The sequence below is a fragment of the Amblyomma mixtum genome, chromosome 3 (genome assembly GCF_055824585.1).
Source record: "Amblyomma mixtum isolate Tamu chromosome 3, ASM5582458v1, whole genome shotgun sequence".
Taxonomy (NCBI): domain Eukaryota; kingdom Metazoa; phylum Arthropoda; class Arachnida; order Ixodida; family Ixodidae; genus Amblyomma; species Amblyomma mixtum.
Window position 1 is genome coordinate 270,633,050 of NC_143014.1, and position 27,282 is coordinate 270,660,331.

General features: G+C 49.9%; 2 pseudogenes; one reads left to right on the top strand and one right to left on the bottom strand.

Annotated features, from left to right (window-relative positions):
- The first annotated feature begins 17,088 nt into the window (after positions 1 to 17,088).
- On the top strand, positions 17,089 to 21,658 carry LOC149354728 (nucleolar protein 56 pseudogene; annotated as a pseudogene).
- A 4,356-nt stretch (positions 21,659 to 26,014) lies between these two features.
- Positions 26,015 to 26,767, bottom strand: LOC149354729 (uncharacterized; annotated as a pseudogene).
- Between the last annotated feature and the right edge of the window lie 515 nt (positions 26,768 to 27,282).

A 27,282-nucleotide genomic window follows, 5' to 3' on the forward strand; every position in this document is an offset into this window, starting at 1 on the left:
TAGTTTTTAATTTTCGTTTTACTGAAAAATTAGTTACCAGCCAATCTTTCGTACTATAAACATGCACACTTGCCAGTTTTCGTGGGCGTCTTCCTGGTACCTTAGAAGCCGAGGTGCGGACGCCCCTGAGCCCACCCGTGCCAGAAGGCTTGGTGGGACCACTGCTCCTGGTGCTGGTCGTGTTCTGCACTGGCGACGCTCGGCTAAACTCACTATGTCCCGAAGCAGCCTCTTCAGGAGTGAACACCGGCCGCTGCTTTTGAGCCTTTCTTGTCATACTTTTTCTACGCTGCGAGCCAGGAGACTGAGCAGCGTTGTTGCTGCCACTTTCAGGCTCAAGTGCGATCTTTTTGAGACGAGGTGAGCGCCTAGGAGCTACACCTCCCCTGCCACGCGGGCTAATTATCTGCGGCACATTCGGGCTCACAAGCTCCGCTTTGCGTTTACGTCCCAGTGCGATACCTTTGAGACGAGGTGAGCGCCTAGGAGCTACACCTCTACTGCCAAGCGGGCTAATCAACTGCGGCACATCGGGGCTCACAAGCTCCGCTTGGCTTTCAGGCCCCGCTGCGATGTCGTTGAGATGAGGTGAGCGCCGAGGAGCCGCACCTCTACTGCCAGGTGGGCTGATCAACTGCGGCACTTTGGGGCTGATAGGCTCTGCATTTCGGCCACACGACTCGCTAAGGGACCTCGATTTGCAAGCTTCAGGCTGCGAGCTCTCTTTCGGCCGCTTCAAGCTCGCAGTTGATGACTTGTCCTCTTCACGGCTTCTGGGAGTTCCCCAAAAGTTCCTGGATGTGAAAAAGTTGGTGCATTAAGCCTCATGTGGAAGGAAGCAGCTGCGATAACGTCAACTTCCCGTCGAAAACAAAATGCCCAGCGCGTTTCGTTTATTCACTAGTTAAAACTTCTCCTGAATGCTCATGGAAGGCAAGTACAGAGACTACCGCACCAAATCGTTCCGCTTTCAGAATGTGTGCCTGTGCCTAATTAAACCGGGACAGGCTGCCAGGGAACCAGTGCTTATTGTTAAACATGCATGGAGGAAAAGTCCATCAAACTTTTGTTCTCAGTAAAATCAGTTTTGTGGCTCCTTTTGGTTATCATGGCATTGTCATGGCTGTCATGGGAAGCTGTGAACTACTTTTTCGGGGGTGGCCTGGACCAAATTTTTTACAATGACCCGGGTCAAATTTGAAGGTCGCCATTATGTCTAACATGGTCAGTTATGGTTGGATATCGTTTTGTTCCAAATCGGTCGAGGTGAAATTTCGGCGATGACCTGGGGCAAATTTTGCTCATGGCCCGGGCCAAATTTAGAAGTCGCCATTGTGTAGAGCACCCTTAATACGATTGGACATCGATTTTGACCCAAATCAGCCAAGGTCAAATTTTTCTGGGCGGGCCGGACCAAATTTTAGCACCGGTCAGGGCCAAATTTAGAGGTCGCCATCGTGTCGGACACGGTCAGTCATGATTGGACAATGATTTTCGTACAAACCGGCCGCGGTGAAATTTCGGGGTTGACCAGGGCCAAACTCTTGCCGCTTAGCGTCACAATTGCTATGGCAACAAACGATATACAAGCAGGAAGCATAAGCAAGGTGCAACATGCACAAACAAGATGCAAAATGGACAAGCAAGGTTTTTGCTCGGCTCTGACGATCGCAAGAGCCCTTTCGCACAAAAGGAAATGCAGTCCTTCAGCAGAATAGTTCTGTGCCTTAGTTTTATAAGTGACAACCGCTTAGCCGTCGAACACCAGCACTTCCTGCATGTCTTGGCCTGCGGTGGCGTGTGCTGCCAATCACGCTTGATGAGATTCACTTTTCAGCTGTGTTTGACCATGATCAGTGACTAGTGGATCTCATCAAGCCATGCTTTGTGACCTGACGGTGTGCCGTCGAACTCTCGACTATGCCAACCACGCTATCAAAATACAAGCACCAAGGCATAGAACGCTCACAATAATCTCTCTCACGCTCGCGGCTAAGGTGCATCGGCGGAAGCTGTGCTAGCGGTGGAGCGGCGTGCCGAGGTGAAGAAATCACGATCGGTGATCCAAGAGCCTGCCACCTAGTGTCGCGCAGTTTCGGTTTCTCAAGTTGCATGAGCAGCGTATAGCGCAAATGAGTAGCAAATAGTAAAATCTCAGGTCGGAGAATATGTAGAAGGGCTTTGTGGACGCCCCGTCTACCTTCCATAGCACCGATCACACTGCAGACACCGCGAACGCGACGCGGAAACTGCATTACAGAACTGCCGCGCATGCGTCTCCTCGCTGACAGAGCTGGTTTGTTGCTCGCAGTTCACTTTTAGAGGAGTTTTCGTTTCTTCTTTGTAATTAGTAGTAGTAGATCTTTATTCGGCCATAATTTACAAGCCAAGCAAGTCGTCCGCTCGGGCGACCAGAAGTCGCTTCAAGCCAGTCGAGCCAGGTGGTGATGGATATAGAAAATGGAAGGGGAGGAACCGGACTGCTGAGCAGCCGGGCAATAGAAGAGGCAATAGGCCAGGTCCGAATAAATACAGGGGCTGTTGGGGCACGAAGCATCCGATCGATAGCGATAAAGAAAGTGGAGGGACAGGATAATGACTGCATTCATTTTGATGTGCTGAAGAAGGGGAGCCTCCGGCACCGGGAGTGATGGATGAGGCGGAGGGTAACGTGTTCGTCGAGGCGAAGCTCAAGGCGGAGCTCTTTTATGGTGGGGCAAAAGGTGATTCTCAAACCGCCCTCTGAGGGCTTGGGCCAGGAGATCAATGGTGCCCGGAAAAGTGTGTCGCGGGCGAGCTGATGGGACAGCTCATCGCTGTCAATCCCTGCAAGCCCAGAGGCCCAGCGGAGGAAAACGATGGAAGGCTACAGCGCGGAGACCGCTCGTTCGACCTCCTGTTGGAGAAAAGGGGTTAAGGTGAGGTTCCGTATGTAGTGTATAGCGGCTTGTGAGTCTGAATAGAATGCGCACTCTTGGAGAGAGGAAAGGGGGGCATGCGTAATGACAAGGACCTCGAGAGACAATGCATCCGGAGGGCGTGGATACGGCCCGCTGGTGTGGGTTTCAGGAGCGGGGAGGTGGGGATGGCACAGGGCGTAGCCGCAGGAACCTCGAGGAGCGAGAAAGAAGGCATTCGTGTAGGCTACACCCTGGGTATCAAAGAGAGGGCAATGGTGCTGCGCGGCCGCATGACGATGGCCGGCGTGCAGGAAGGGGGACATGTTGGTCGGGAGGGGGAGGATACGAAGATTGGAGGCCGGGGTGGGAATAGGAGTGGTAAACGGGAAGATGGAAATGGACGAGATACCCGCATGAGTCAATAACCACTGATCCTGACGAGTAAGGGAAAGCCGCTCAAGCTGCGAGTCCCGATAAAGAGAGAAGAGAACGGAGAGGATGGAAGAGGCTTGCGGTAAAGAGCTTAGCAGTAGAGGTAGCTATAGGGAGGTTGAGAGCTGCCTTGTGGAGGCCAATATGGGACGTCTCAAGAGCGTTAAGTTGAGTCTGAGTGAAGGAAACGAAGGGTTCCAAGGACAAGACCTTGTTTAGGGCCAGCGGGCGGGCAACTCGGCACGCATGAGCCTCGTGGAGACCTGAGCGCCGAGTGACCACGCGCCGCAGGAGGTGAGTTACCGAGTACAGGTTGTGAAAGCGAGGTGGAGGGCTTGCACATTCTTTGCTGAATTCGAAGGGAAGCCAAGAACTTTGCACTCCGTCACGACAGGAATGGAAGAGCCAGAAAGGTGCAGAGAGACGGAGTGGTTGTGTGAGCGCTGGTATGGGGAATGGTTGAGAAGGAGAAGCTCGGATTTCTCAGGAGCAGGAGAGAGGCCAGCGGTGGTGAGAAAGGAGTCCATGAGATCTAGGCCACGTTGCAGGGTGTCCTGTACGTGACCGGGAGAGCCAGACGAACACCAGAGAGTGATGTCATCGGCGTAAAATATATGATGCAGGTTGGATATTTCAGCCAGCTGGGAGGTGAGAGGGGCCATAGCGAGATTGAAAAACGTCGGAGAAAGAACAGCACCTTGAGCAGTGCCGCGGGTGATGTGGGGGGGGGGGGGTCGGACAGATGGGTGTCTACTCGAAAGCGAGCCACACATTTAGAGGGGAATGAGGCTATATATGATTACATGCGGGAGCCTGTGGTCGTGCTAGACACCGTCGAAGGCCTTGCAAACATCGACGGTCACAAGTCCGTAAATTTGAGGGAAAGTAGGTGACAGAAAGGTGTGCTGACGAATCCGAAACATGTCCTGTTCATAGACGCGGCATCGGAAGCTGATGAAAGAATAGGGGAAGACTCCCTAGCCTCGAGAAATTTAGAGAGCCGAGTCAGGGGCATTCGCTCAAGGGTCTTACCAACGCACGACATCAGTGAGTTTGGGCGGAGGTTAGGTAGACAGGGAGGTTTGCCCGGCTTTGGAATAATGGAAATGAGGGAAGAGGTCAAGGAGTTCGGCAGGCAGCCACTGCCCCAGGCCTCATCGTAGGTTTGAAGGAGAAATTCTTTGGCGCAGTCAGGAAGGCTGCCAAGTGTGGTGTATGTAATGGCATAAGTTGGGCATTGTGGGGTTGGGAGCGAAAGGAGCATTGAAGACGTTTACGACGACGATATAAATGGAGAAGGTGAGGATCTGGGTCTGGAATTGGGTAACGAGAGCGAACGCGACGGCTACTGGACGTGAGCGCTGCAGAGATGTGCGACGTCCAGTCGTTGTGGGATTAAAAGGAGTCGGAGCCGAGATAGGTGCAAAATGCGTATGTCAGTTTGAATGACCGCATCACATCGAGGGATGTGGGAAAGAGAGATGGTAATATGGATGAGAAAGTGGACACTGAGAAGAGTTTCGGCTGTCACGTGCCAGTGAAAGGAAAGTGAACCCCGAGAGAAAGTGAGGTCGTATGTCGCGGGGCGCTGTGAGGCATGCAGTGCCCGATCGAGTAGGGTAGCCAGGAGTATCAGTGTTCTGGGCCAGACAGTGGAGGAGCCGGCCGGGTTTGGGTGTTTGGGGGTAGTCCCAGAGTGTGTGAGGGGCATTAAAGCCACCCTGAAGAGGAGAGGGGAAGTAGAAGAGAGTAATAAGTGCTCTTTGCGCGCCTACTAGTCGAAAAGCTGTGTGTGTGTGTGTGTGTGTGTGCGTGTGTGTGCGTGCGCGTGTGTGTGCGCGTGTGTGCGTGTGCGCGTGCGTGCGTGCGTGTGCGCGTGCGTGCGTGCGTGCGTGTGCGTGCGTGCGTGTGTGTGCGTGCGTGCGTGCGTGCGTGTGTGTGTGCGCGTGCGTGCGTGTGTGTGCGCGTGTGCGCGTGTGTGTGTGTGCGCGTGTGCGCGTGTGCGCGTTCGCGCGTGCGTGTGCGTGCGTGCGCGTTTGTGTGTGTGTGTGTGTGTGTGTGCATGTGCATGTGTGTGTGTGTGCGCGCGCTAGTGCCTTTGTGTGTGTTTGACGCCGTGTAGCTGCTTCATTTTGTCCTTTTCCTTCCTATTCACTGCGAATGTAAGCGATGTATTACGCTTGAATGTTCAAATTCCCCTCCGAGTACACAGCTGACATCAAGCTTTGTGCTTATGAACTATGCCCAATTTCAAGCGGAGATCGGAGGAGTTCGCTTCTCAAAGCACCAGTGCCATGCGGACACTTCACTGGCTTTCACCGAGATGACGAATAAGGAAAGAAGCTCTCGTTTACACGCGGTTCGTATCTGCGGCAAAGATGGCCTTGTTGCAGAAAGAACTGTGAGGAAAAAACGGTCGATTATTTTTTAATTGTGTTGCGAAGTTTCGTTTTGACGTATCTGACCAGCAGGTTGCTGACCTGCGGTGCATCCATTGCACTCTCAGGTCGTCCGGCGAATCTAGTGCCTTCGCTATGTGACCCGGTGACGGGCGAGAAATGTGCAGTTGATCATAGCTCCCTGAAGTTCGCTCCCTGAAGATTTCTGAGCGAATCTCAGAAATCCAATGAAGTGACCAAATTTTTAAGTCACAGTAAAAAGAAAAGAAAACAGTGATGGAGTAAAAGGTGATGTATCTGTGAAGTTCAGTCTCAATAATATGTGAAGCTGTAATTTGTGTGTCGCGAATTGCATTTAAATTACATTAACGGGCTAATTAAGTAGAGGTAGAAATAGCGAAACTTCATGCTTCGAAGTCGTTTAGACAATCGATATTTCATCACCTCGGGTGAAGGCAGCTCGGTGGCGGATCGTGACGAACAATGTCGAACTATATGCGCTGGCTATGCAAAGAGCTCCATTTACAGTGAAAGATTGGTTGTACCTACACGCTGGGCAAAGCAGTGTGAGTCAGCTTCACTGAGCCAGTACCGAGAATTAAGTCTCTGAACAAAGTGCTAGTCGATGATAGAGAGCTAGTCACGGCATGAATAGCAAGTCAAAGAAGACCCCACTAGCCCCCAAATACATTCCTTATCAGACGGATTCAGCGGGAGAGATCAGATTGCATTTTTTTACAGCGAGAGTATACACTAGGACGTTACCCCGAGAGGTCGCGAAACTGAAGCCTGCTCTAATAGATGAATAAATTTAAGAGAAGCCAAGCCAGGAAGCAGAAGAACCGAAGGAGAAGCCAAAACCACAGACAGGCGTCATCACATGAGGAAGAAAACAGAGAAGACAACAAAGAGTTCGTAAAGAGGTCGTAAATAATTAGTACTTAGTAAAGTTAACAGTAGAAGTAAAGGGGCCTTCTCACGGTGCCTTTCATCGACCTCGATGTGCCAATATCCGCACTTTTATTCCATGAACGAGAAGTATTTGCCGTCGCAGAAGCGGTTTAGGGTGTCGCCGATGAGGGGGAAGGGGTAGCCCCTTTCTTGGTTGTGTTGTTCTATCGTCGGTAATCGACGCTAAACCGTACAGTACCATACTTCTTCACAAGGTCGATCCCGGCTGCCCAGGGGCTCTACAATGGCTGGATTACACCTTCGCGCAGCATTTCTTCAACTTGGTTCCGGGTGACTTCGTGTCCGCGCGTCGAGGCACGGTAGGGGCTTTGGCGCAGACAGCAGGTGCCTTCAGAGGTCATAATGAGATGCTTTGCAACAGACAGACATTTGACGAGGCAGAAAAACAATCACTGCAACTCTGAAGGAGACTGCAGATCTCGTGTCTGGGAGCTGCGCTGAGTTAATGTCTAAATTAGTTGTGTGGTTTTGAGACAGCGGGACCTTTCCGGATGAGTCTGAGAGGGCGAAGGCGGCTCGCATGTCGGTGATTTCGTCGACATATGCCTTTGTTGAGGTGTTGGTGTTCTTCGCCTAAGTTTGTCAGCAGCAAGCCTTGACAGCTGGGCTAGGTGGTGGTTCGTAACACTGCGGCTGATCTTTCCAGAGCGCATAAAACACACGGTCACATGAATAGTATGCACCACAGACGTCGGACGTCAACGGGATTTTGTTCTACAAAAAGTAGGCCTTTATATAGAATATGCGGCGCCGGTGACCAATAGCGCACGAATACATTTCGGGAATAGAATGATAATCAAAAAGCTAGAATAAACAAAAGCTTACGTTCCCGACAACTCACTTTCATTCTATCACATCTACGTTATTTTTCCGCATTTTGACGAGACTGCCGTGATGGACACGTTTGCATTCTGGTAAGCTGTTTCTTTTTTCGCGACTGCGACAGAAGATACACTGATTCATCTATCCTTTCCATTGCAACGTAACAACCGAAAAAGTTTTGGAAAACGCTCAATCCTTCAATTTCAGGCAATATCTCTTTGTTTCGGACCGATGGCTGCATTTTCCTGAGCACGAGGTTCCAGATGTGGTAAATCATACATCTGACGCTGTCTTCGCTAATGAGACCTTTGTAAACTTCCCATTGCCACCGAAATATGCTCATCGTCAAATTTATCTCATAACCTTTGACCCGAACGGTATCTCTATTGTCACTGATAAACTAAAGAATTCGTCCTCGACAGGAACGGATGGCATTCATGCTAAAGTGCTTCGAATACTAATTATGTCAATACCTTTGTGTTGTCGCTCTTATTTCAGCAGTCGCTGACTAGTGGCTCCGTTCCCGCGGACTGGAGGATTCGGAAGGTCCTTGCAGTCTTCAAAAAGGTAACAGCTTTCGCGCCATTAAGATAACGATATATAAAACAAGTGTTTGTTAAAAAAATATAGAGCATGTTATTTGTTCTCAGGTTGCAACGTTCATATCATCCGACAGCTTTTTCATCCCAACTACCATGGCTTCCGTGAAGGCGTCTCTTGTGAATCCCACCTTGCTCCTTTCCTTCATAATATTCACATCAACCTTGGCCTTAATATACCCACTGACGCCTTTCCTTTAAATTTTCAGAAAAACTTCGACAAAGTCCCTCATCGTCACCTGCTACTAAAACTCTCAAGTCTTAACTTAGACCCTTGTGTCCTCAACTGGATCAGCAATTTCCTAACCAATTGTGTCCAGTTGTCGCCAACTCCCATTCATCCACTCCCTCCCATGTCCGGTCAGGTGTTCCCCAAGGTACTGTACCAGGCCCCCTGCTTCCTTTTTTGTATTAACGACCCACCGAACAAATAACCTCTAACATACACCTGTTTGCCAACGATTGTGTGAAATACCATTCCACAGATAACCTATCATATATTACTGCCCTTAGGAACGATCTTCTCAAACTTCAAGTGTGGTGCGACACGTGGCTAATGAAACTACATGTCAATAAAACCTCATTGGTCTCTTTCCACCGCCGACGCAACTACCCATCACCGAACTACCTCTTGACGGTTTTCCTATAACTCAAAGCGACACTATCAATTATTTAGGTATTCATATCTGTAGTGACAATGCTGGTCCAGTCATATTACTCATATAGCTAACTCTGCCAGTTGCTTCATTTGCTACTTACGACGTAGCACTGTCATCGCGCCCCCTTCAGTAAAGATAATCGCTTATGTATCGCTGGTCTGACCTAAACCAGGTTACGCATATTATATGTTTGATCCTGACTAAACTACACTGTCTAATTTAATGGAATCCATTGAGAATCGCGCTTAACGATTCATTCTTTGGAAATGCCCTTATCGCACTAATGTAACCGAACTAAAATCCCAACTTGAACTTCGTACTCTAGCATCCCCCAGGAAACTCGCTCGCATCTTTGTCGTACGTTTTATCACCGCTTGCCAACCGAAAATGATTTCATCCGTCCAGCCCAACGTTTACCGCGCCATAGCCATTCAAAAGCCGTCAACTCCCCTGCGCAGCCATGCTACAACATCCCAAAAATAATTTCTTCCACATACTGCCCTGGACTACAACAGCCTTCCCGGTCACATCGCTACCTTAACAGATCTTCAAGAATTCAGCAGGACTTCCCGCCGGCGCCTAGCGGATGCAGACCTCCTCACATCGAGCTCCCTCTCATCTGCCCCAACTGGCTGGAAATTTTGCCCATCGCTCCAAAATACCTTCAACATCGTTCCCGGCAAGTTCGCAGTTTTCACCGAACACCAATATTTACGGAATCAGGCCTTTTTTTCACCACGGAGAGCTCTTTTGAAAGTACGAAGCGGCAGGCGCCGCGGTAAGCCTACCGCCGACGCCGCGTCCGCCACGCCACATCGCAAGCGATGGAAGTCGCCAAAGACAGCGTTGCGCCGGTCACGTTTCTGTCCTCACCACAAGCCTTGCCTATTCCCGCATTGCTGCCCAACATGTCTCCACTTCAAGTACGCAGAAGACACCACCCCATTCACCATGGTTATGTACGGCCGTAGAACCAGCAAGCTTCCCGAGCCACCCCGTCATCGACACACGCTCATCTATGCTGGCTTTCACCTCCCTGCCTCACTCATAGCTGCACCGGTGAGTCATATGTGCAACCTTATCACGTCTGCCGCCCACCTCACTGACCACGCATGCGCGGAAATTACTGTCCTCACCCGTTTGAAACAAAGGCTTGTAATTCTTCGGACTAACTCCAACGACACTGTGAGACGCCTTCTCGGCGTTTCATCAGTCTCAGGCGTCTCAGCGGTCTTCGGTGTCTCATCGGAAACCGGCGTCCCATCAGAAACTGACGTCTCATCGCTTTCTAGCTCGACTCCTCGCCATCTAACCCCGTATGGACTCACCCTCGCAAACTGAGCCCGAGGAATATTCCGGAACGACCGAAGCGGGCCCGCCCACTCCCAACTCCTGGCTGGCATCTCTTCCCGGACCCACACCATCATCGGTGTACGAATGATGGGATCCACAAACACCGTCCTGGTTAGGTTTGAGGACCGCACCGTCCCACGAACAATCTACTTCGAACAAATAGCGTACCGCTGCTACCCACACCGTCCCCGGGCATTGTGCTGCCTTCGCTGCCTTCAGTATGGACACAGAAAGTTCCAGTGCCCTTCCACTCAAGCCCTATGCCCTACCTGTACCACCGCTCTTGTCCACCCGAATGCTACCTATCCCTGTGCCCACTGGTACCTTCACTGTCAAAAGGACCACGTTACCTTCGCCGAAACCTGCCCGGCCCGCAAGCAACAGGACCAAGGCCGAGCACCGCCCTCTACAAAGGCAAAATCTCGTGAGCCACCACCAAGCCATCTCCCGGGCAACAGCCCTGAAACCCCCGCAACCACTCCAAGTCACTCCTGTCGCAAGCATCCTCCCTTGGCCATTCACACTGGCACTACCAAGACCTATGCAGATGTCCTGCAAGGATCTTCACGGCCACCAACACAATGCTCCCTGACGCCCAGTCTAGCCACCACTGGCGCACCAAGCCTACTGCCGGAACCTGTCTCCACCCAGAGCCCAGTCTCCAGTACGGATGCCGCCAGCGTCCTAAGCCAAGAACCACCAGCCTCACGACCGCATCCAGGAGGGCCACTTCCCACTCCCTCAACTCCCCAACTCGCACCAGCACACTCCGTCACCCCCACACAACAACCAGATAAAGCCGACACCCTAGCCCACCTTCAACATGACATGCAGGCTCTTGAGACACGCATGAACCACCTCGCCTCCCTCTTTAAAATCATACCGCAGCGCCAAGAAGCCCTGGAACAACAAATACAGGCACAAACACTGCAGATCACTCAACTCACAACCCTAGTCACTACACTCTCCAACGCCGCCGCCAAGCAGATGGAATTCATAGAACAAATACAACATACACTTACAGCCCTCTCCTCCCCATCTGACTTCCCACACCTCAAAAAGAAAAAAGCCATGTGGCCGTCTTCAGAGCCCCCACTCCGAGGACACATCAGACTATGACACGCCCCCCATTCCATAGCTTTCTCCAGTGGAACTACCGATGCATCCACACGGCACGTACGCCCCTTTCCCAGCATCTTCTCACCGTTCCCCCCCTCCCCTCTGGTCTCCTACTTCAGGAAACCAAAGGCGAACGCACCCTCCCGGGATACAGAGCGATTCATGCGTGTCTACGGATCGAACACCACTGGTCCCAACATATATCCGCAGAGACCTCAAATTCTCAGTCCTCCAAATTCCTGATATACTCACACAGCATCTAGTTGCCGTCGAGCTCTTCCTCGCACCTACATCCCCTCTCATCATTCTCGTTAAATTCTACAGCCATCAAAATGAGCATTCCCTCCTACCCCACCTTTTCGACTTCCTCCAAACCATCACTTCCCCGCTCCTTGTGGCAGGCGACTTCAACGCACCACATACACAGTGGGGCTACAGAACCACACACAAAGCAGGGCGTTTGCTCCACGATCGCATATACTCTCGACACTACTCCTTGCTCAATGACTTTTTATGCCCCATTAGACAGGGTTCACCCTATCACAGACACCACACCCGACCTGATCTTCGCTCTATGCATTCCACAAGTTACTTGGCACACTACTGACACATACCTACTTAGTAATCATTCCATCCTTGTTATCAACATACCCACACAACACCTCCCATGCAGAGCGAAGGTGCGACACACTTCGTGGTCAGACTTTCGCCGGTTCTTACCCCCAACCCCGTCTAACTCCTCCGACAACACTTCATGGGTCGCTGATCTAAGAAACACCCAGTGACGGACCACACGTGAAATTTACAATCCTACTCCCCGTGACAACCCTGACCATAACCTTCTACGACTGTGCAAGAGGAGAAAACGTCTCCAACGCACATTAGCTACACAACCACACAACACACAGATCCGTGACAGAATACAAGCACTCCGCAACGACATCATCTCCCACTGCAAGACACTCGACACCGAGCACTGGACAAAAACATGCGACCGCTTGGGCGGAACTTTACATCAAAAATCATCCTGGTACCTTCTCCGCTCCCTTCTCGGAACTTGCGCAAAACGCGTGTGCGTTTCAAAAACGCCTTGCCTAATGGTTTTTGCGAACAAAGGCGAATATAGTCGGCTAAATAACCACCAAAATCAAATTCCCAGCGATGCTCTTGCAGATATATTGATACACCGCTTAGTTAGGCTAATGTAACGTTTTTTCAGAGACGAGAATTCTGTACACCGCGCCGACGTCGGGCGAAAAGCCAGATTCGTAATGCGAAGGTCGGTGGGCGACGTCCGCCGCAACAACCTTTCGTAGTGCCCTACTGGCATCAGGTGTCCCATCGTCTCAAGAAGGTGGGCAACAAGTGCGGTGTCCGGGTTGTGTTTTCAGCCCCGGGAAAGTTGACGCACACGTGCCGTCTAGCAAATGAAAGCAGGAGGAGGCCAGCCTACAAAATAAAGCACAGCGAACAGCTCGACGACTGTGAGGTCGGCGTGGTGTATAGCATTCCTCACGCCTGTGGTAAGCGCTATATCGGCCAGACTTCGCGTTGTATCCATGGGCGCTCGCAACAGCATCGCAGGGCACTTGATTCCCTAGAAGGTGGAGGTCATTTAGCCTACCACATTTGCCGTCGCTGTCACAAACCAGCATGCAAGCCTGGAATGGAAGCACACGGGCCTCTAGAATTTTGGCCTCCATCGAAATTCAACCGCCGCGGCCGGTATCTCACCGCACCTTTCGGGCCAGGAGCCGAGCACCATAACCACTCATCAACCGAGGCGGCTTTTGTGACACGTAGGGAGAATGCAGCTAGCGAAACATCGTCGAACTTAAATTCTAGATTCATTGCGTGTGTTTTGAAGTGTTGGCAGTGAAGCGGGCCTAGATTCCCGTGTGTGACACTTGCGTGTGCGCTGCTGTGCGCGTCTATACACTGTAGAGTGCGCACCACACATGTGTACCGCATTTCTACCGCGACATTTGTCAATGTACTTTCATCTTTTTCAGCTACAGTGCGCTATGTGGGCGCACACGCATTCCTGCAGGTATGTGAGAGTGGGCAGAGCCCTTCTCTGCAATTGTGCGCAGTGCGTGCGTGTTCATGCGTGTGCGTGTGCGTACATGTGCGTGTGTGGATGTGAGCGTGTGAGCGTGTGAGCGTGTTAGCGTGTTAGCGTGTGTGCGCGTGTGCGCGTGTGCGTGCGTGCGCAAGACATGGAACATGAGGAAGACGTACACGCCATGTGCTACATGTCGTCTCGCGAGATGAGCGCCACCCACTGTGTGCGTAGTCTCCTCTAAACCAGAACACTTTAAGCAGTTCATTGTATTACATCATCACCCTCCATTCACACCCTCACTCTTCTTTTACTTTCCCCTTCTCCTTCCCAGGCGTGGAGTAGCAGGCCAGGGTCACCTTACCGCCGGCCGGCCTCTCCACTTTTCCTTTCATGAACCACCGCAAGCACCAGAAAATATTCGCGGAACACAGATCAAAATCAGCGTTCTCTTAGTGTGCCTGGTTAAGTCCTGTTTCGAGCAGAACCACCATGCGACGTCAACGGAGACGCCGACTTCCATTACGGCCTCTGTTTTTTTTCTCTTCCACTCCAAACTTCCTCCCTTCCCTCACGCCGTGGTTGAGGTGTTCACCGATATGTGAAACACAGAAAATGCGACCCGTTCTCATTAACACTACGCAGACTTACACGGTTCAAGTCAATTCTGTGTGGTCAGGGGCCACCGCTACATTCAAGCCAGATAACGAACGGATGGGGTAACGGCGGACCCACCTGTACTCCGGAGCCTCGGAGCGGGGTCGCGAGCTGCTGGTCCCAGCTGAGGCCGCCATCGTTGACGTACTGGCGGTGGCACTCGAGCGCATCGCCGTGTCTCCTGCGCGAGCAAAGCACAGCCTGTGACACTCTCCATCGCCATTTTATGCCACGATGCATTGTGTTGGCTGTCTATGACCCCTTCCGTATCATCAACCAAGAACCAACCTTCTCGACGCTGGTATTGATGCCAGCGTGGCGCGTCGTTCATGAACAGTTTCCGCTACAACTAGAATTTCTCCTGTAGACCTGTTATGTGTGAAAAATACACCTCTAGAAACACTGGCTGTGCACAATCACGGGAAGAGAAACGGTTTATTCTCCTTTTATTCCCTGACTAATGTTTGCAAATGTCGGTTGTTCTACTTTTAATCTTATCGCTCACGATAGGCAACTTCATGTCCTTCCGCAATCGTGCTTATATGTTGCTCTTGATGATGGTTGCAGCTTAGTTTGTAAATTACGCACAGCCTACGATAAAAAGGAATGTTCCAGCGTAGCCTGTAAATCTATGAGGTGCAGTCGGGCACAAAAATGTATGGAACGCGTTGTCCGCAAATGAAGCCTTTAGTTCTGTTATTAGGCGCCGGCTGTAGCCCACACTTGTGGAGGTGAATGAAGAGAAATTTGACACTTGTAGAGGTGAAAGAAGAGGAACCTAACTTTAATCTTCACAAGTTTCGTCTCCAACCGGTGGTTAATATTAGGGCCATCAGTTTCGTTTGCGGATCACGCGGTCCAGACACTTTTGTCCCCGAGTGTACATAATGCCTTTCGAAAATATCAATGAACCAACATTTGAAAGTGTGTCCGTGGGTTACCAGTATTATAATGCAGAGCCGGCATAATTTTAGACCTTTCGCTGCCAAATGGCAGGCGGCACCAAGGGTGGGCGCTTTGAGGGCGAAAGTTAGCATTCTGACCTAAAAACGGTCTGCAGCACCTATTCAGACTACCGCAGGAAGCGCATGCGTGATAGTATCAGGCTTAGCAGCATATAAAGCAGTTCTGGGGCTTTACCCACGCCCTTGCCTCCACCGATTCTTTTGATGGATCTAGCTATATGGACATTTCTTGCTGTGGCGTGGCCATAGCACGATATCTTGTAAGAATATCCGACAAAAGTTCCTGTACTCGAAGACGGGGCATTCTGAAAACACTACAAGCCTTAAATTTATCAGAGGGCTACCGGCGACATTATAAAAACTGGTGGGCGAAACCTTGCTACCCCTGGATAAAGCTGCAGGGTGAAATGGAGTATAGGCTATGTTTAACGCATTAGAAAGCACCTTCTCGTAGCGCTGCTCTGAACGTACCTCGATTGAAAGACCACGTTCTATGCCAACATCTGCGTTTGTAAAGCACATGAGCTGCCCCGTAATTCAGGTGAGCTTACACATGAGTCCCTGAGTGACCTCACACTGAAAGGATTGCATTATAGCGCCAGTTGGATAAGAAACGTCGGCCGTTCATGATAACTGTCTTTTGTACAAGTTGGTACTCATTATGAGTCACGCCGCCGCGGTGGCTCAGTGGTTATGGTGCTCGGCTGCTGACCCGTAAGACGCGGGTTCGATCCCGGCCGCGGCGGTTGAATTTCTTTGGAGGAGAAATTCTGGAGGCCCGTGTACTGTGCGATGTCAGTGCACGTTAAAGAACCCCAGGTGGTCGAAATGTCCGGAGCCCTCCACTACGGCGTCTCTCATAGCCTTAGTCGCTTTGGGACGTTAAACCCCATAAACCAACCATAAACCAATCATTATGAGTCACGACGTAAAAAAAGGACGGCACATCACTAACACGACCACAAACGAGAGCAAATCGAACATTGAGCCTAATGCACCAGCAGTAACGCTAGATTAAAGCTGAAAATCAGGCAAGTTTGTACACGTTATATATGACGGCGGAAAAAACAACGGATGCCGATAATAACAGACCGCAAACGAGAGCTGAGCTCGTCTAGGACCCTTTATTCCGATGGTGCTTCCTTTTGCTGCTCTGTGACAGATTTTCGCGAGTTTCAGCGTTCGCACAGGTTCCCGCGATAAGCAGAGGAGCACAGCAAGGGTAGATTAACATCAGCATTAGTGATATAGGCGGACATGGGAAACTAAAATGCAGCCGTATAGCAGATTTCATGGGCTAAAACCATGCGGCTATTTATACGCGCTGATCATTTTTTAAGGGTGGTTTCGGAAGACAACAACGCAAAACTAAGGCGGCTATGTAGCGACTCTAGTGGCGACGTGTACAGCGTCGAGCATACGCTGCAATATGACTGCTAAACTGCAGAGTGCACACGAGATCCGAGCATGTTCGTTTCAGCGCATTTCTCTGGCCCGCGCTTTGAAAGGTTCACGATTATTCATAATTTTAATATCAATTCGGCGCAGGATTTACATCACTCGCGCAATAGCAGAAAGAACCCAGCCTATTATTTCACTTATGCACACACAAAAAACCAAAATTAACATTACTCATCCCAATTTTGGAAAAGCATGCAAGCAATAAATTAAGCGACAGCAATTTCAACACTGCATAGCTACACATTTATCAGCGAGTTAAAAGCTGTCGGTAATAAGTAATCCAGTGTCGAATCTGACTTGAAGGCGTTTAAAATTACAAAACTGCTCACTTAACAAAAGAATACGGCACAAAGCGCGCCTCTCAATATCTACGGGATTCTTCACGTACCGATTCTTGCATCCGCGGGTTACGTACCAGTAACATTTTCCAACAGCTTGCGCAGTACTGAAGCCTCCGCCCCATTTTTGACAGGCGATTGAGAGCGGGATCGTTTCTTCGCGCTACCCGCGAACTCCTCCCATGAAAATGACCGCTGGCCAAAGTTCTTCCCGTCGGTGAATTCTTTCTTCACCGTAGTCGTCAGAGAGGAAACTGGTGGCGCCCTCGAGCAGAATGCCATGTTCTCCTCTTCACTGCTAAACGACTCAGTCGAGGATGAAGGTCGAACGGGTCGTTTCCGCTTCAGAGATGGCGGGTGGCCCGGCGGCGGGTCTTCTACGGGTTCTTCCGCTTGAAGGCGTGGCGGCACTGAACTTTGAAGAGGCGCTGCCGGTGAAAGGCTTTCACGTCCGCATCTTCTATGGACCGGCGGTGAGGTGTTGGGACTTACGGAGCTTCCACGCTCGTTGTGCGTAAGCGGCTCAGTAACCAGATGGAAATTTTCAGTCTCTTCAAACACTTCTTCCTTTACCGCAACGTCTAGCAGCCGGCTTGTTTCCCCGAGCTGTTTTCGACATGTAGGCAGCATACTGTCCACAAGCAGATCCTGGGTTCGTTTGCTCTAATGCAGCCTCGTCTGTCTGCAAGCGAAATGGAAGAAAATACGTGAAGACATAATAACTTCCCCAAAACCGTAACATCAGCACCTTTCAATACCGTTAAGTCTCATCAATACCGTAAAGTCCCACCCTCTGCTCAACGCGAGGCCGGTTGAAGGAAGATTACAGGACTAAGTATATTGCTGGCACCGTGATGCGCACATCATGACACTGAAAAGCTCGTGTCGATAAGGCGAGCTAAGTATCTTGCACGCGTCTCTCACTGAAAATAAACAGGACTTTTTGCACCAAGTAATGCAAGACGATGCCTTAGTTTCCTTCGGAAACTAGTCTGACACAGTGTCTGTGCACTGTGGGCGTTTATAGGCTCAGAAAATAGAATTGATTCTTTGGCTCTTTCTGGTTATGTGGACATCTGTGCGGCAGCAAATGATGCATTTAGGGCCAAGAAAACTGGATTTAAAAATATACCTGCCAGTCGATCCCACCAGCCGATTCCAACTAGTGACGTCCTTACCGAAGAGGAATGAATGGTTGCTATAGCGCTTTGAAGTGAATAGCGGTATAGCGTAGCCTCTGTGATCCGCACTTAAAAAAATTGGTGACGACGCAACCATTCGTTCTTTCGAAACCTGAAACATGTCCTGAAACCTGAAACAGGCTGAAACATGTCCTGTCGAGAAGGTTTCGAAAGAAACCTTCTCGACAGGACATGTTTCAGCCTCTGGCGTGCACTACACCCCCGTTAGCGCTGGAAATGTGAATGACGGCGGTACAAGAAATGTGTCCATCCGTAGCGTAGAACTACTATGCCTAGAAACAGGGAAAGGTACTTTTACTGCTCAGCTAAGTACCCGGAACGCCGGAGTCGCATGTGCGCTAATGGAATCAGCGAGTGAATAAGCTCGTCGCCAGCAGCGGACGATGCCGTCGGAACTATAGACTGCGATGACATGACGGGGAGAAAATCGCTGTTTGAGCGCCTCGCAGGTGCTCACCCGGGAGTCAACGAAGCCGATTTCGTGCGGCGGAGATGCTGTGGAGCAAAAGCATGCACGAGAAGGGACGGAGAAGAGGTGAAGCGAAGTACCTCCCTAACACAGATCGGGCCGAAAGAATAAACCACTGCGACCAAAATAAAGCACATCAAGCACGCTCTGGCTGTGAATAGCAGTCAGCTAAAGCTTGGCTTCTAGGGTATCGGAATCACTCCTCTTGGCCGAACATAGATTAGTGTGCACGGATGCAAACGGGAGGCTTCCGGCGCCATGGTGAGGAAAAGAAAAAACTAGCGGCAGCCGGCTACACGGCAGCCTAGACGACGACCGAATCCGGTACATTTCGTAGACATGACGCCGGCTTGATTAACTGAACCGCGTACGCTGATCAAGTAAGAGCCCCTTAACTATAGGGATATATAAGGACAAGGCAGCGAACCACCCAATGCTTACCCGGCCTCCTTAGCCACCCAAGGCGAAGATCTTCATCGTCTTTCAAAGTAACACGTGCAGCTCGAGCTTTTCGAGCAGTGCATGAGTGTTCGTGCCATTAAATTATGACGTTTTCTTTCTCAATATTACGCCGCGCAGTTATTATCAATTTTTCTGCTGGGCTCTTTCTCCTACGTTCTATATATGTCTGGGACTAAAACGTGGCTGTAAAGTGGTTGTTCCCAGAACTGGGAGGACTAGGCTTGTATTATGCAACTGGCGAATGCTTCGCACCAGCTGGCTTTGCATAGCTGATAATTAAGACCTTCCATTCGCACTGCAGCTCTGTGTATTAACCTCAGGTGACCAAGATAATCTCGAAGGCCTCCACTACGGCGCCTATTATTGCACATGTGCCACTTCGGGCCGTTGAGCCCCACAAACTAACAAGCCATTACCGCTCCCTTAAGTGACTAGAAATGACTTCAGGTGGCACTGTCACCATATATCGTCATCATCATCAGACGACAGTCATGTCCATTGCAATACAAAGGCCAATCCCTCTGACCTGCACTGAACCCTGCCTTGCACCAGCAACGGCTGATGTCATCTACCCACCGGACTCGCTGCCATTCCTTGCTCCATTTAACTCCCCTTGAAATCCATTGCATTACCCTTAGCCAACGTCGGTTGTTTCTTCTTTTCATTACATGCCTGGTCGATGCTCATTTCCTCTTTTTCAATTCAGCATTCTGTTATCATATGTAAACAGGACTAAACCGAGCTAAGCCAGGAGCAGCGCCGTTATTTTCACGCTGCTTGACTTGTAAACATGCGCTAACAAGTTTTTAAATATTGTAGTGTATATATCTGTGTCTAGTTTCCAAGTCATCATGAATTTCTTTTTTAACCTTTTGAAGCACTTACAATATTATGCGCCTTTTCCTTATTTGCAACGTTATATCCTATTGGGTTACTGCGCTTTTTTATTATTACACTAATTGCGGGTTTGTTTCCAGCATATGTTGTATGAAAAACACTAACTTTGTATTTAAAGGTTGCCCAGATAGCTTTATAAACTTTCGACCTCCTAAATTATTACATGTCACATACTGTATTACTGTATGCCTTTAATTTGTTTCACCACCATAATTCTGTTCTTGAAGTTCAGCCCCTGAAAAATAAATTTGCCTTTTCTGGCTTCACAACTGGGACATCGAGCGCACAGCGGCGAAAAGAATGAGCGTGTACTGGAGGCGTTTCGCAATTTTAGACTTTTTTATGCGAAGCATATTGCTAGAGCTATGCCCCATGCCGTCACCGTGGCTGTACGCGTCCAACCACGTTACACGATGACGTCACACCATGTGACACGATGACGTCATGACAGATGAGACACAGGTCCCCCACCTCGCGCCGTCGCTCGGAGCTGTACGCGAGCAACCACGTGACACGATGACGTCACACCACGTGACACGATGACGTCATGACAGATGAGAAACAGGTCCCCCACCTCGCGCCGTCGCTCGGAGCTGTACGCAACCAACCACGTGACACGATGACGTCACGACAGATCGCCGTCACGCGCTGGGAGAGGGAGAATGATGCCATCGCACAGACGCCGGAATGTCCTCGAGCGGCATTCCCGCGCATTTCGAACGCTCGTTCACACCCGGTGTAGGTGAAGCGCTCGCTCCACCGGGCAGGCGGACGCGGCTTCCGTGGCAATCCAGGCGCACACCCAACGCGCGTCTCGGGGTTAGTCGGCGTTCCGCTGTAGCCATGCCGTTGTCTTCCCCCACGACGAAGGCTGCTAGTGGTTGTATTAAAATGACCAAGTATTCAACCAAGGAAAGCCATGTATTACCAAGCCTAGCCATCAATATGCTTCGCATCTGACAAGGCTTAACCTTAGCTAAGCCTCAGCCATTTTTTAGCTACCCAGCGCCTACAAGACCACCTTTCTTGCTCTGCGGCGACAAATTTCGTACCGTATTTTTTTTCCCAATGACTACTACGGTACCGCTTTTACCGGTGTCATAGGTTCGCTGACATTCTTCTGCTTATTTCTTCCTTCTTTTCCTCGCCCCCCCCCCCCAAGGTTTTCAGTGGAGCCCGTCAGATACTTGTAAAAATAAATAAATAAACTGAATAAGTTCAGGTCGCTCGTGCACCTTATAACGTTCTTTCCCTTCCGCACAGCACTGAATGCCCTTGAAATAAGAAATGTGTCCCCAAAGCTGTGGTTCATGATGATCTCCAAATGTTCTTGGAAAGCAGTCCTCCAGATTCGACAAAGAACATCCAGGTGATTCTTGGCTTAGGTGACTGCAAACTGGACTTGACCATTCAGGGATATATGGGAATCTATTGGCAACAAGTTGGAGTTGCAGCTCAAGTTATCAGAGGTTTGCGACGGCATTTCTTCAAGCTTGTCAAAGGGATGACAGACGTGACCTCTTCTAAGGCTCAGATTAGACTGGGCCGCAGCTACTCCCGTTCCAAGGTGAAGTTAAATGTCAGTCGCATTGACAACATAGTAATCTGAACATAGATCTCTTGGATCAGCTTGTCAAAGACATCGAGACTTTTGCCATGAGGTTAGAGAGTGTTTTCCTACTAGTATTCAGAACAGGTCAAGATTGTTCCTGACACCTTACACCTATGCCAAGACAGTCAGGCTGATCAAGAAAGCGAAAGGACCTTCCTGAAAATAATTTTGAAGTCCTTGAGGAGGTGGCCCTGGATAGTGTCAAGGCTTAGGTCATCACTGATGCAGCAAGGCATCCATGCGCATGGCTAGATAACCGTGGCCATAATCCACAGTGAGCTGTTTGCCTCCCAGGTCATCTCTCTCGTGGAATCGTGGAATACTGCAAGGAATTCATGGAACACATGCGGACCAATATATCTGCCCTAAAAGTAAAAGGGCAAGTAGAAGACAGGCTCAAGTTTTAGGAGACCGGTGACATAGGCAGCAAGAATGTCGGTGTGTTGACTGATACGCTGGCTGAGGCAAAAGCTGCAGCCGCTACCTTGCGCAAGCAGAAGAAATAGGAAAAAAGAAGACATTATAGTAAAGGCTGAAGAGCAGGAAAAGGGGTAGGGTTTTATCGTAGTTAAACAGAGTAGACATGCGAAAACATGTTTTCATTCTTCGCCTCTTATATCCGGAGTGTGCTGTTGTTGCTGTTGTCCTCTAAATAATGGCGCGTAGCCACTGCGGGGGATTGGCCAAGACACAAGTGGAGACTGACAGGTCCTCAGAATGTTAAACAATTAAATAAATGGGGAAAAAATGTAATGGTAATAATGATAATGATTATAATTGGGAAATCAATGAAAGAAATTCACATGTGTAAATTGAAATAAGCTAAACAAATACTGTGAGATCGGTGACTGAAATAGGGAACGGGGTTAAACATGTCATGTTTCGGAAAGCTTTCGCTCCAGAGTGTGCATGTACACTCAACCGTCTTCTTCTTCTTCACCTCTTTATAATGGCACATACCCACGTGGGGGATTGGCCAAGGTGCTTCTCGCTCCTCATCCTCCTTTCTCCACTCGGCAGCAGCTGACGCGACGCTCTCCTCCCATTGGCTAAAGCTCAGGCGACGCTCCTACGAACTAACTTGCACGATGGTCCTCCGAACTAGCCAAAGCTTACCTGAGTTACTCCGACCACACAAGACAAAATTCTTGCACGAGGTTGGTTCGTCTGGAGCTGTGCTTTCCGCTAAAACGCTGAAGAATCCCCTAAAAAGAAGAAGAAGCGGTGGCAAAGGGCATCAGGAACATAGCAGGAGAGTAATAAGGCATGATGCTGAAGAAGCGCATCAGAAGAACACGGAAGAGAAGCCCTCTATATAATGTTGAAGATGAATATGAAGATGTGGAGCAGAAGTGCAACTACAAAGCTGACGATGATGTCCTGGAAAAGAAGAAAAAAAAAAGTCCAAAGCAAATCAGAAGGTCAGGTTCCTGTACAGAATGAGTTGTGACACACAAAGTAAAGAACATTTTGCCTTTTACAGAAGGGTGCCGCGGTGGCTCAGTGTTTATAGCGCTCGGCTGCTGACCCGAAAGACGCGGGTTCGATCCCAGCCGCGGCGGTCGAATTTCGAGGGAGGCGAAATTCTAGAGGCCCGTGTTCTGTGCGATGTCAGTGCACGTTAAAGAACCCCAGGGGGTCGAAATTTCCGGAACCCTTCACTACGGCGTCCCTCATAGCCTGAGTTGCTTTCGGGCTATAAACCCCAAAAACCCAAACCATTCTTTTACACCTAACTCTATCTAACAGCCCAAGACGTGCGGACATGTTTCGCGCCCACTTTCATATGACACGAATCCGCGAACATAACCAAGTAGTGCTTTCGCATTAAAACACGGCCGCACATGGAATGCTCTTGCTGTACATGCCTATATACCTTCTGTGTCCATCTAGGCGCCGAAGCTAGAACGCAAGCGCACAGCGAAGCAGCATTCTTGGCAAGCAGCCATGAAAGGGGCAACAAACGCGCATTTTCGCTGTTATGACCACCCGGGTGCCTTTTTTGTGTTTATTACGACAGCACGAAATAGCACCCATTTGTTTACACATGTACTCCAGAACCAAAGACAGAACTAGGCCAGCAGAGCACGACCACCGGTTATCGATAAAAGCCAGCAGACAATAGAGGGTTTTAGTATAGCATTAGCGTGATACCCTACCTAAGGGCAATTAGGTTAGCGTGCCCAGAGCCCCCCCCCCCCCCCCCCAGGCAGTTTTAATATAGCGACTCTGAAAACAATAAACGCGATCTGCTTCACAGGGAGTCGTTTTGAAATCGTCCCCACTGCCGTTAATTCTCCTAAATATCATATATCAGTGCGTTTTAAGCCAGTTTGTACTGCAGAGCTCATTTTCGACAGGAAAATGGCCCAGAAATCAAAACAACGTGAATTAAGAAACATAAAACAGTGGCGCCATCTAGTGAAGGCAATGCTAATCACAAAACGTTTGGGCATGAATATTTTCCATCACGTGACGTGAAATGATGAAACAAATTTTTTCATTGTAATATAAACTTTTGGGTTCATTCATTTAAGCACATAAAAGACCGTGACAAAGCTCGAAATCTATTTTTTCTTTGCTCAGGCCTTTTAGGCTGCGTTCCTGGCAACTTTATAGATAAGTACAGTTGGAAAACTTGCTCCGGGGATGCGGCGCCGTTCTGGCGCCGCTTTAATCTCAGGGTGTCTTCGACTGGTCGCTTTAGAGCGGTCTTGAGTGCTCTCACACGAGTCCTCCTATTCGGCTGGCGCACTTTTTGTATTCGGCTGGTTTCTTCGGAGCGCCGCCCTCCAGCCCAGAGCGCTCTCACACGCTCCGAAAAAGAAGCGAGAGCGGCCGGGCACTCTGGGTCACGTGAGTGCGTCTTATCAGAGTCCCTCAATACTTTACTGGTCATGAAACTCCCACGAAAGTTTGATATAGGGACAAGAGTGGCCGCAAGGGGCGCCCTCGCCATTCGGGGGGCATCGGAGTGAATCCGGCGCTGGCGCTCTGCGGCCCACAACAGAACTGAAAAATGCAAATAAATACATCTCCGGAGTGATACTACTGTGAGAAGGACGTGTTTCCGGGCAGGTGAAGGCACAGACAAAAATAAAACTGTTTATCAGCGCACTGGCGGCCGGCGAACCCGGTAACACTCGGCAAATTCGCACGCAACCGATTGCGCAGGAAGCCAGCGGGCCTCGCTCGCGAAATACTAGTCCCTGTTTAAAAAACAAATAAGACAGGCGCTAGCATGGTATATGCTGGCTAGTATTTCAGATACAGAGATGATCACCTGCCGGTCCGATGGAGCGGGGCTGGCGCGTCCGTTCGCCGTTCAAGGTACGAGGCGCAGCGCGCATACACGCGCCGGCAATGGGCACAGGCGCCCCTGGCTATGCCTGCTCGCATGGAGAAAGGCGTATGTCTGGTGGCAGTGCTCGCACTACTTGAAGGAAATTTGGGTAAACGATGATTAAGAGGACTTAGTATGACATCTAGCTTTAGAACGAGAATTTCGATGGCAATTATAGCATGTTATTTATGCTATGCAACACACAATGTTGATAAAACATGTTTTTTTTTTCCTAAAGCATTTAGTGCAAATTTCAGTAGCCGATCCACGGCACTTTAAAGACTCGGACCAGCCTTAATGCCTCCCACAAAGTGCAATGGTTGTAATTCGCGACCACGCCTCGCTATTTCCTATATAGACGCTTACTTGTAAACATTTATTTTCCCTTTTATTCAATTTATTCTTTTCATAACTACAATCAGTATGAATGAAGCACTGATGCGAATTCCGGAACAAGCAATGAAGACCGAGTGCTGTTTCATATGAATTTCTTACTTTTTTTTTTACTGCCACTGCCTTCGTGCCACATTTGACTTTAAGGTTGCTCATACAGTATATTGTAGTTTTCATTCAGCTTTTATTCGTTTTTATTGCAACTGTTATTGATAATTTATCAATACAATCAAGTAATTCTTCTTCATGGCCGAGACCATCATTAATAAAGTAAACTAAGTCAAAACCGTTTCCAACGTCAAAGATGAAGAAAGTGGGAACAATAGTTTTATTTGAGAACAGGACAACAACTTTTAAAGCGAAAAATCACACAAATCTTTTCATTTTCCAGAGGCATGACAGAGCTACATAACTCGGAACCGTTTAACAACGTTTAACTCAACTTCTTCCCTCCACTTGCCGGCGCGATGATTCCCTGGACTTCTTGTTTTTTTCTCTGGTGAAGAAATGCAGCCGGCATCTCAGAAAAAAATGAATAACTTCTGCAGTGGTTGCCACGAAATGTGATGGACAGCCCACACTAGCAGAGGGAATTCTACTGTCATGCAATATGCTTTCAATAATATTCATGTAGAGATTAGCGCATGCAATTTTCTCTACTGTGTACTCCTCCACATAGCCTTCTACTATTTTTAAAAGGCCAATCAAGCGGTCTGAAGGCACCTGTAGACAGCCTTTTGATCTTGTTGCTGTCAAATCATTTGGCTTCCGAGTTGAATTTTTTAAGGTTTCGACACAGCACGAGCAAGCCATCGTTGCAAACTTCTTGACCACGTAGCCAGCAAGATGATCTAGAATGCAAAGAAAGAAGGGAAAAAGGAAGAAGGGAAAATATCACTCATAGATCTCCTGTGCGCCGTACATGCAATCAGCACGCAAGCAACACGGCACACGCATGCCTACTTTCATTACCTGCGCCAGTCTCCGTTGCACCTGCGCCCGTCGAACTCGAGCACATCGTCGCTGCAGCGCCAGAGCTCTCCAGATCAACTGACGGCTCCCGGCGACGCTTGGTAACCTTGAGCTGCCGAGGCGAGTGAGTTGTGCGCTTTTTCGGATTTGACAAATACGCAGGGAGGCCGAAAGTTTTGGCACATCGCGCTGCGACGTCACCAGCACGCCATCGACTACCCATTGATCTGCACGCACAATGTCACTCGCATCGAAGTGCTTTTCACAGACACGCACATGCGGGGAGTAAAAACTGAAGCCAGAGGTTTCTTGGCGTGGTATGGCGCGCTTCCATTTTAGCCGCCGGTCACTGTCACTGGGCGGGCAGAACATCGACACTTTTTCTTCATTTCCCCTGTACCCAGAGCGGCATCCAGGTACGCAACAAGTACGCGGCATCCTGACCTGACTTTCAGGCACACCCAGGGCACATTCTCAAGAGACACAGCACAGGGAGAAGCCGAAAACTGCGAGCACACATGCCACGCTATTCCGCACTGACAGCAGCTGCCGCCTTCGGTCGCCGCCGCGATGCCCCTCCGCTGCACGCAGCGCCGCACTGCGGCCGCCGCTGGCAGCGCACAAAGCTCTCCCATAGCGTGACGGCGAAGTTTCATGACCAGTAAAAGTATTGAGGGACTCTGGTCTTATCAATCTCGCGCCGCCGGCACGGCGGGGGTGCATAGAGTAATATAGAAGTAAAGAGCGGACACTCCCGTAGGCCCCAGCGGCCGACTTTTGTGCACAGCGCACCTAGCGGACCCGGGGAAACGCACTGGCCTCAGAGATGATAGGCATAAACAGGACTCTTGGAGGCTCTACTGTCAAAACCTGGTGGTGGGCATCTGCCCTTGACGCAGCTTTGTTGCCTCTTTGGAAGTGCTTAGGAAGAGCCGCCGCCGCCGCCTTTAAGGCCGACAGCTGCAGCTTCTTGATGGACAGTTCACGGGGTGGAAGAAACAACCGTCGCAGCACCACAGCAGTACACAAAACGGACGTGCCCACGAAGCTTGCAGACGCCGCAAAAAAATACAGCCGCTCACACCGTCGGTCCGTCGCACACTGCCGCCTGGGCGTGCTTGCCCGTTGGCTTGACGCACTTAAAAGACGCCGCTGTTGCTGACGTAACTGCGGCCGTAGGCGCGCAGCGCACGT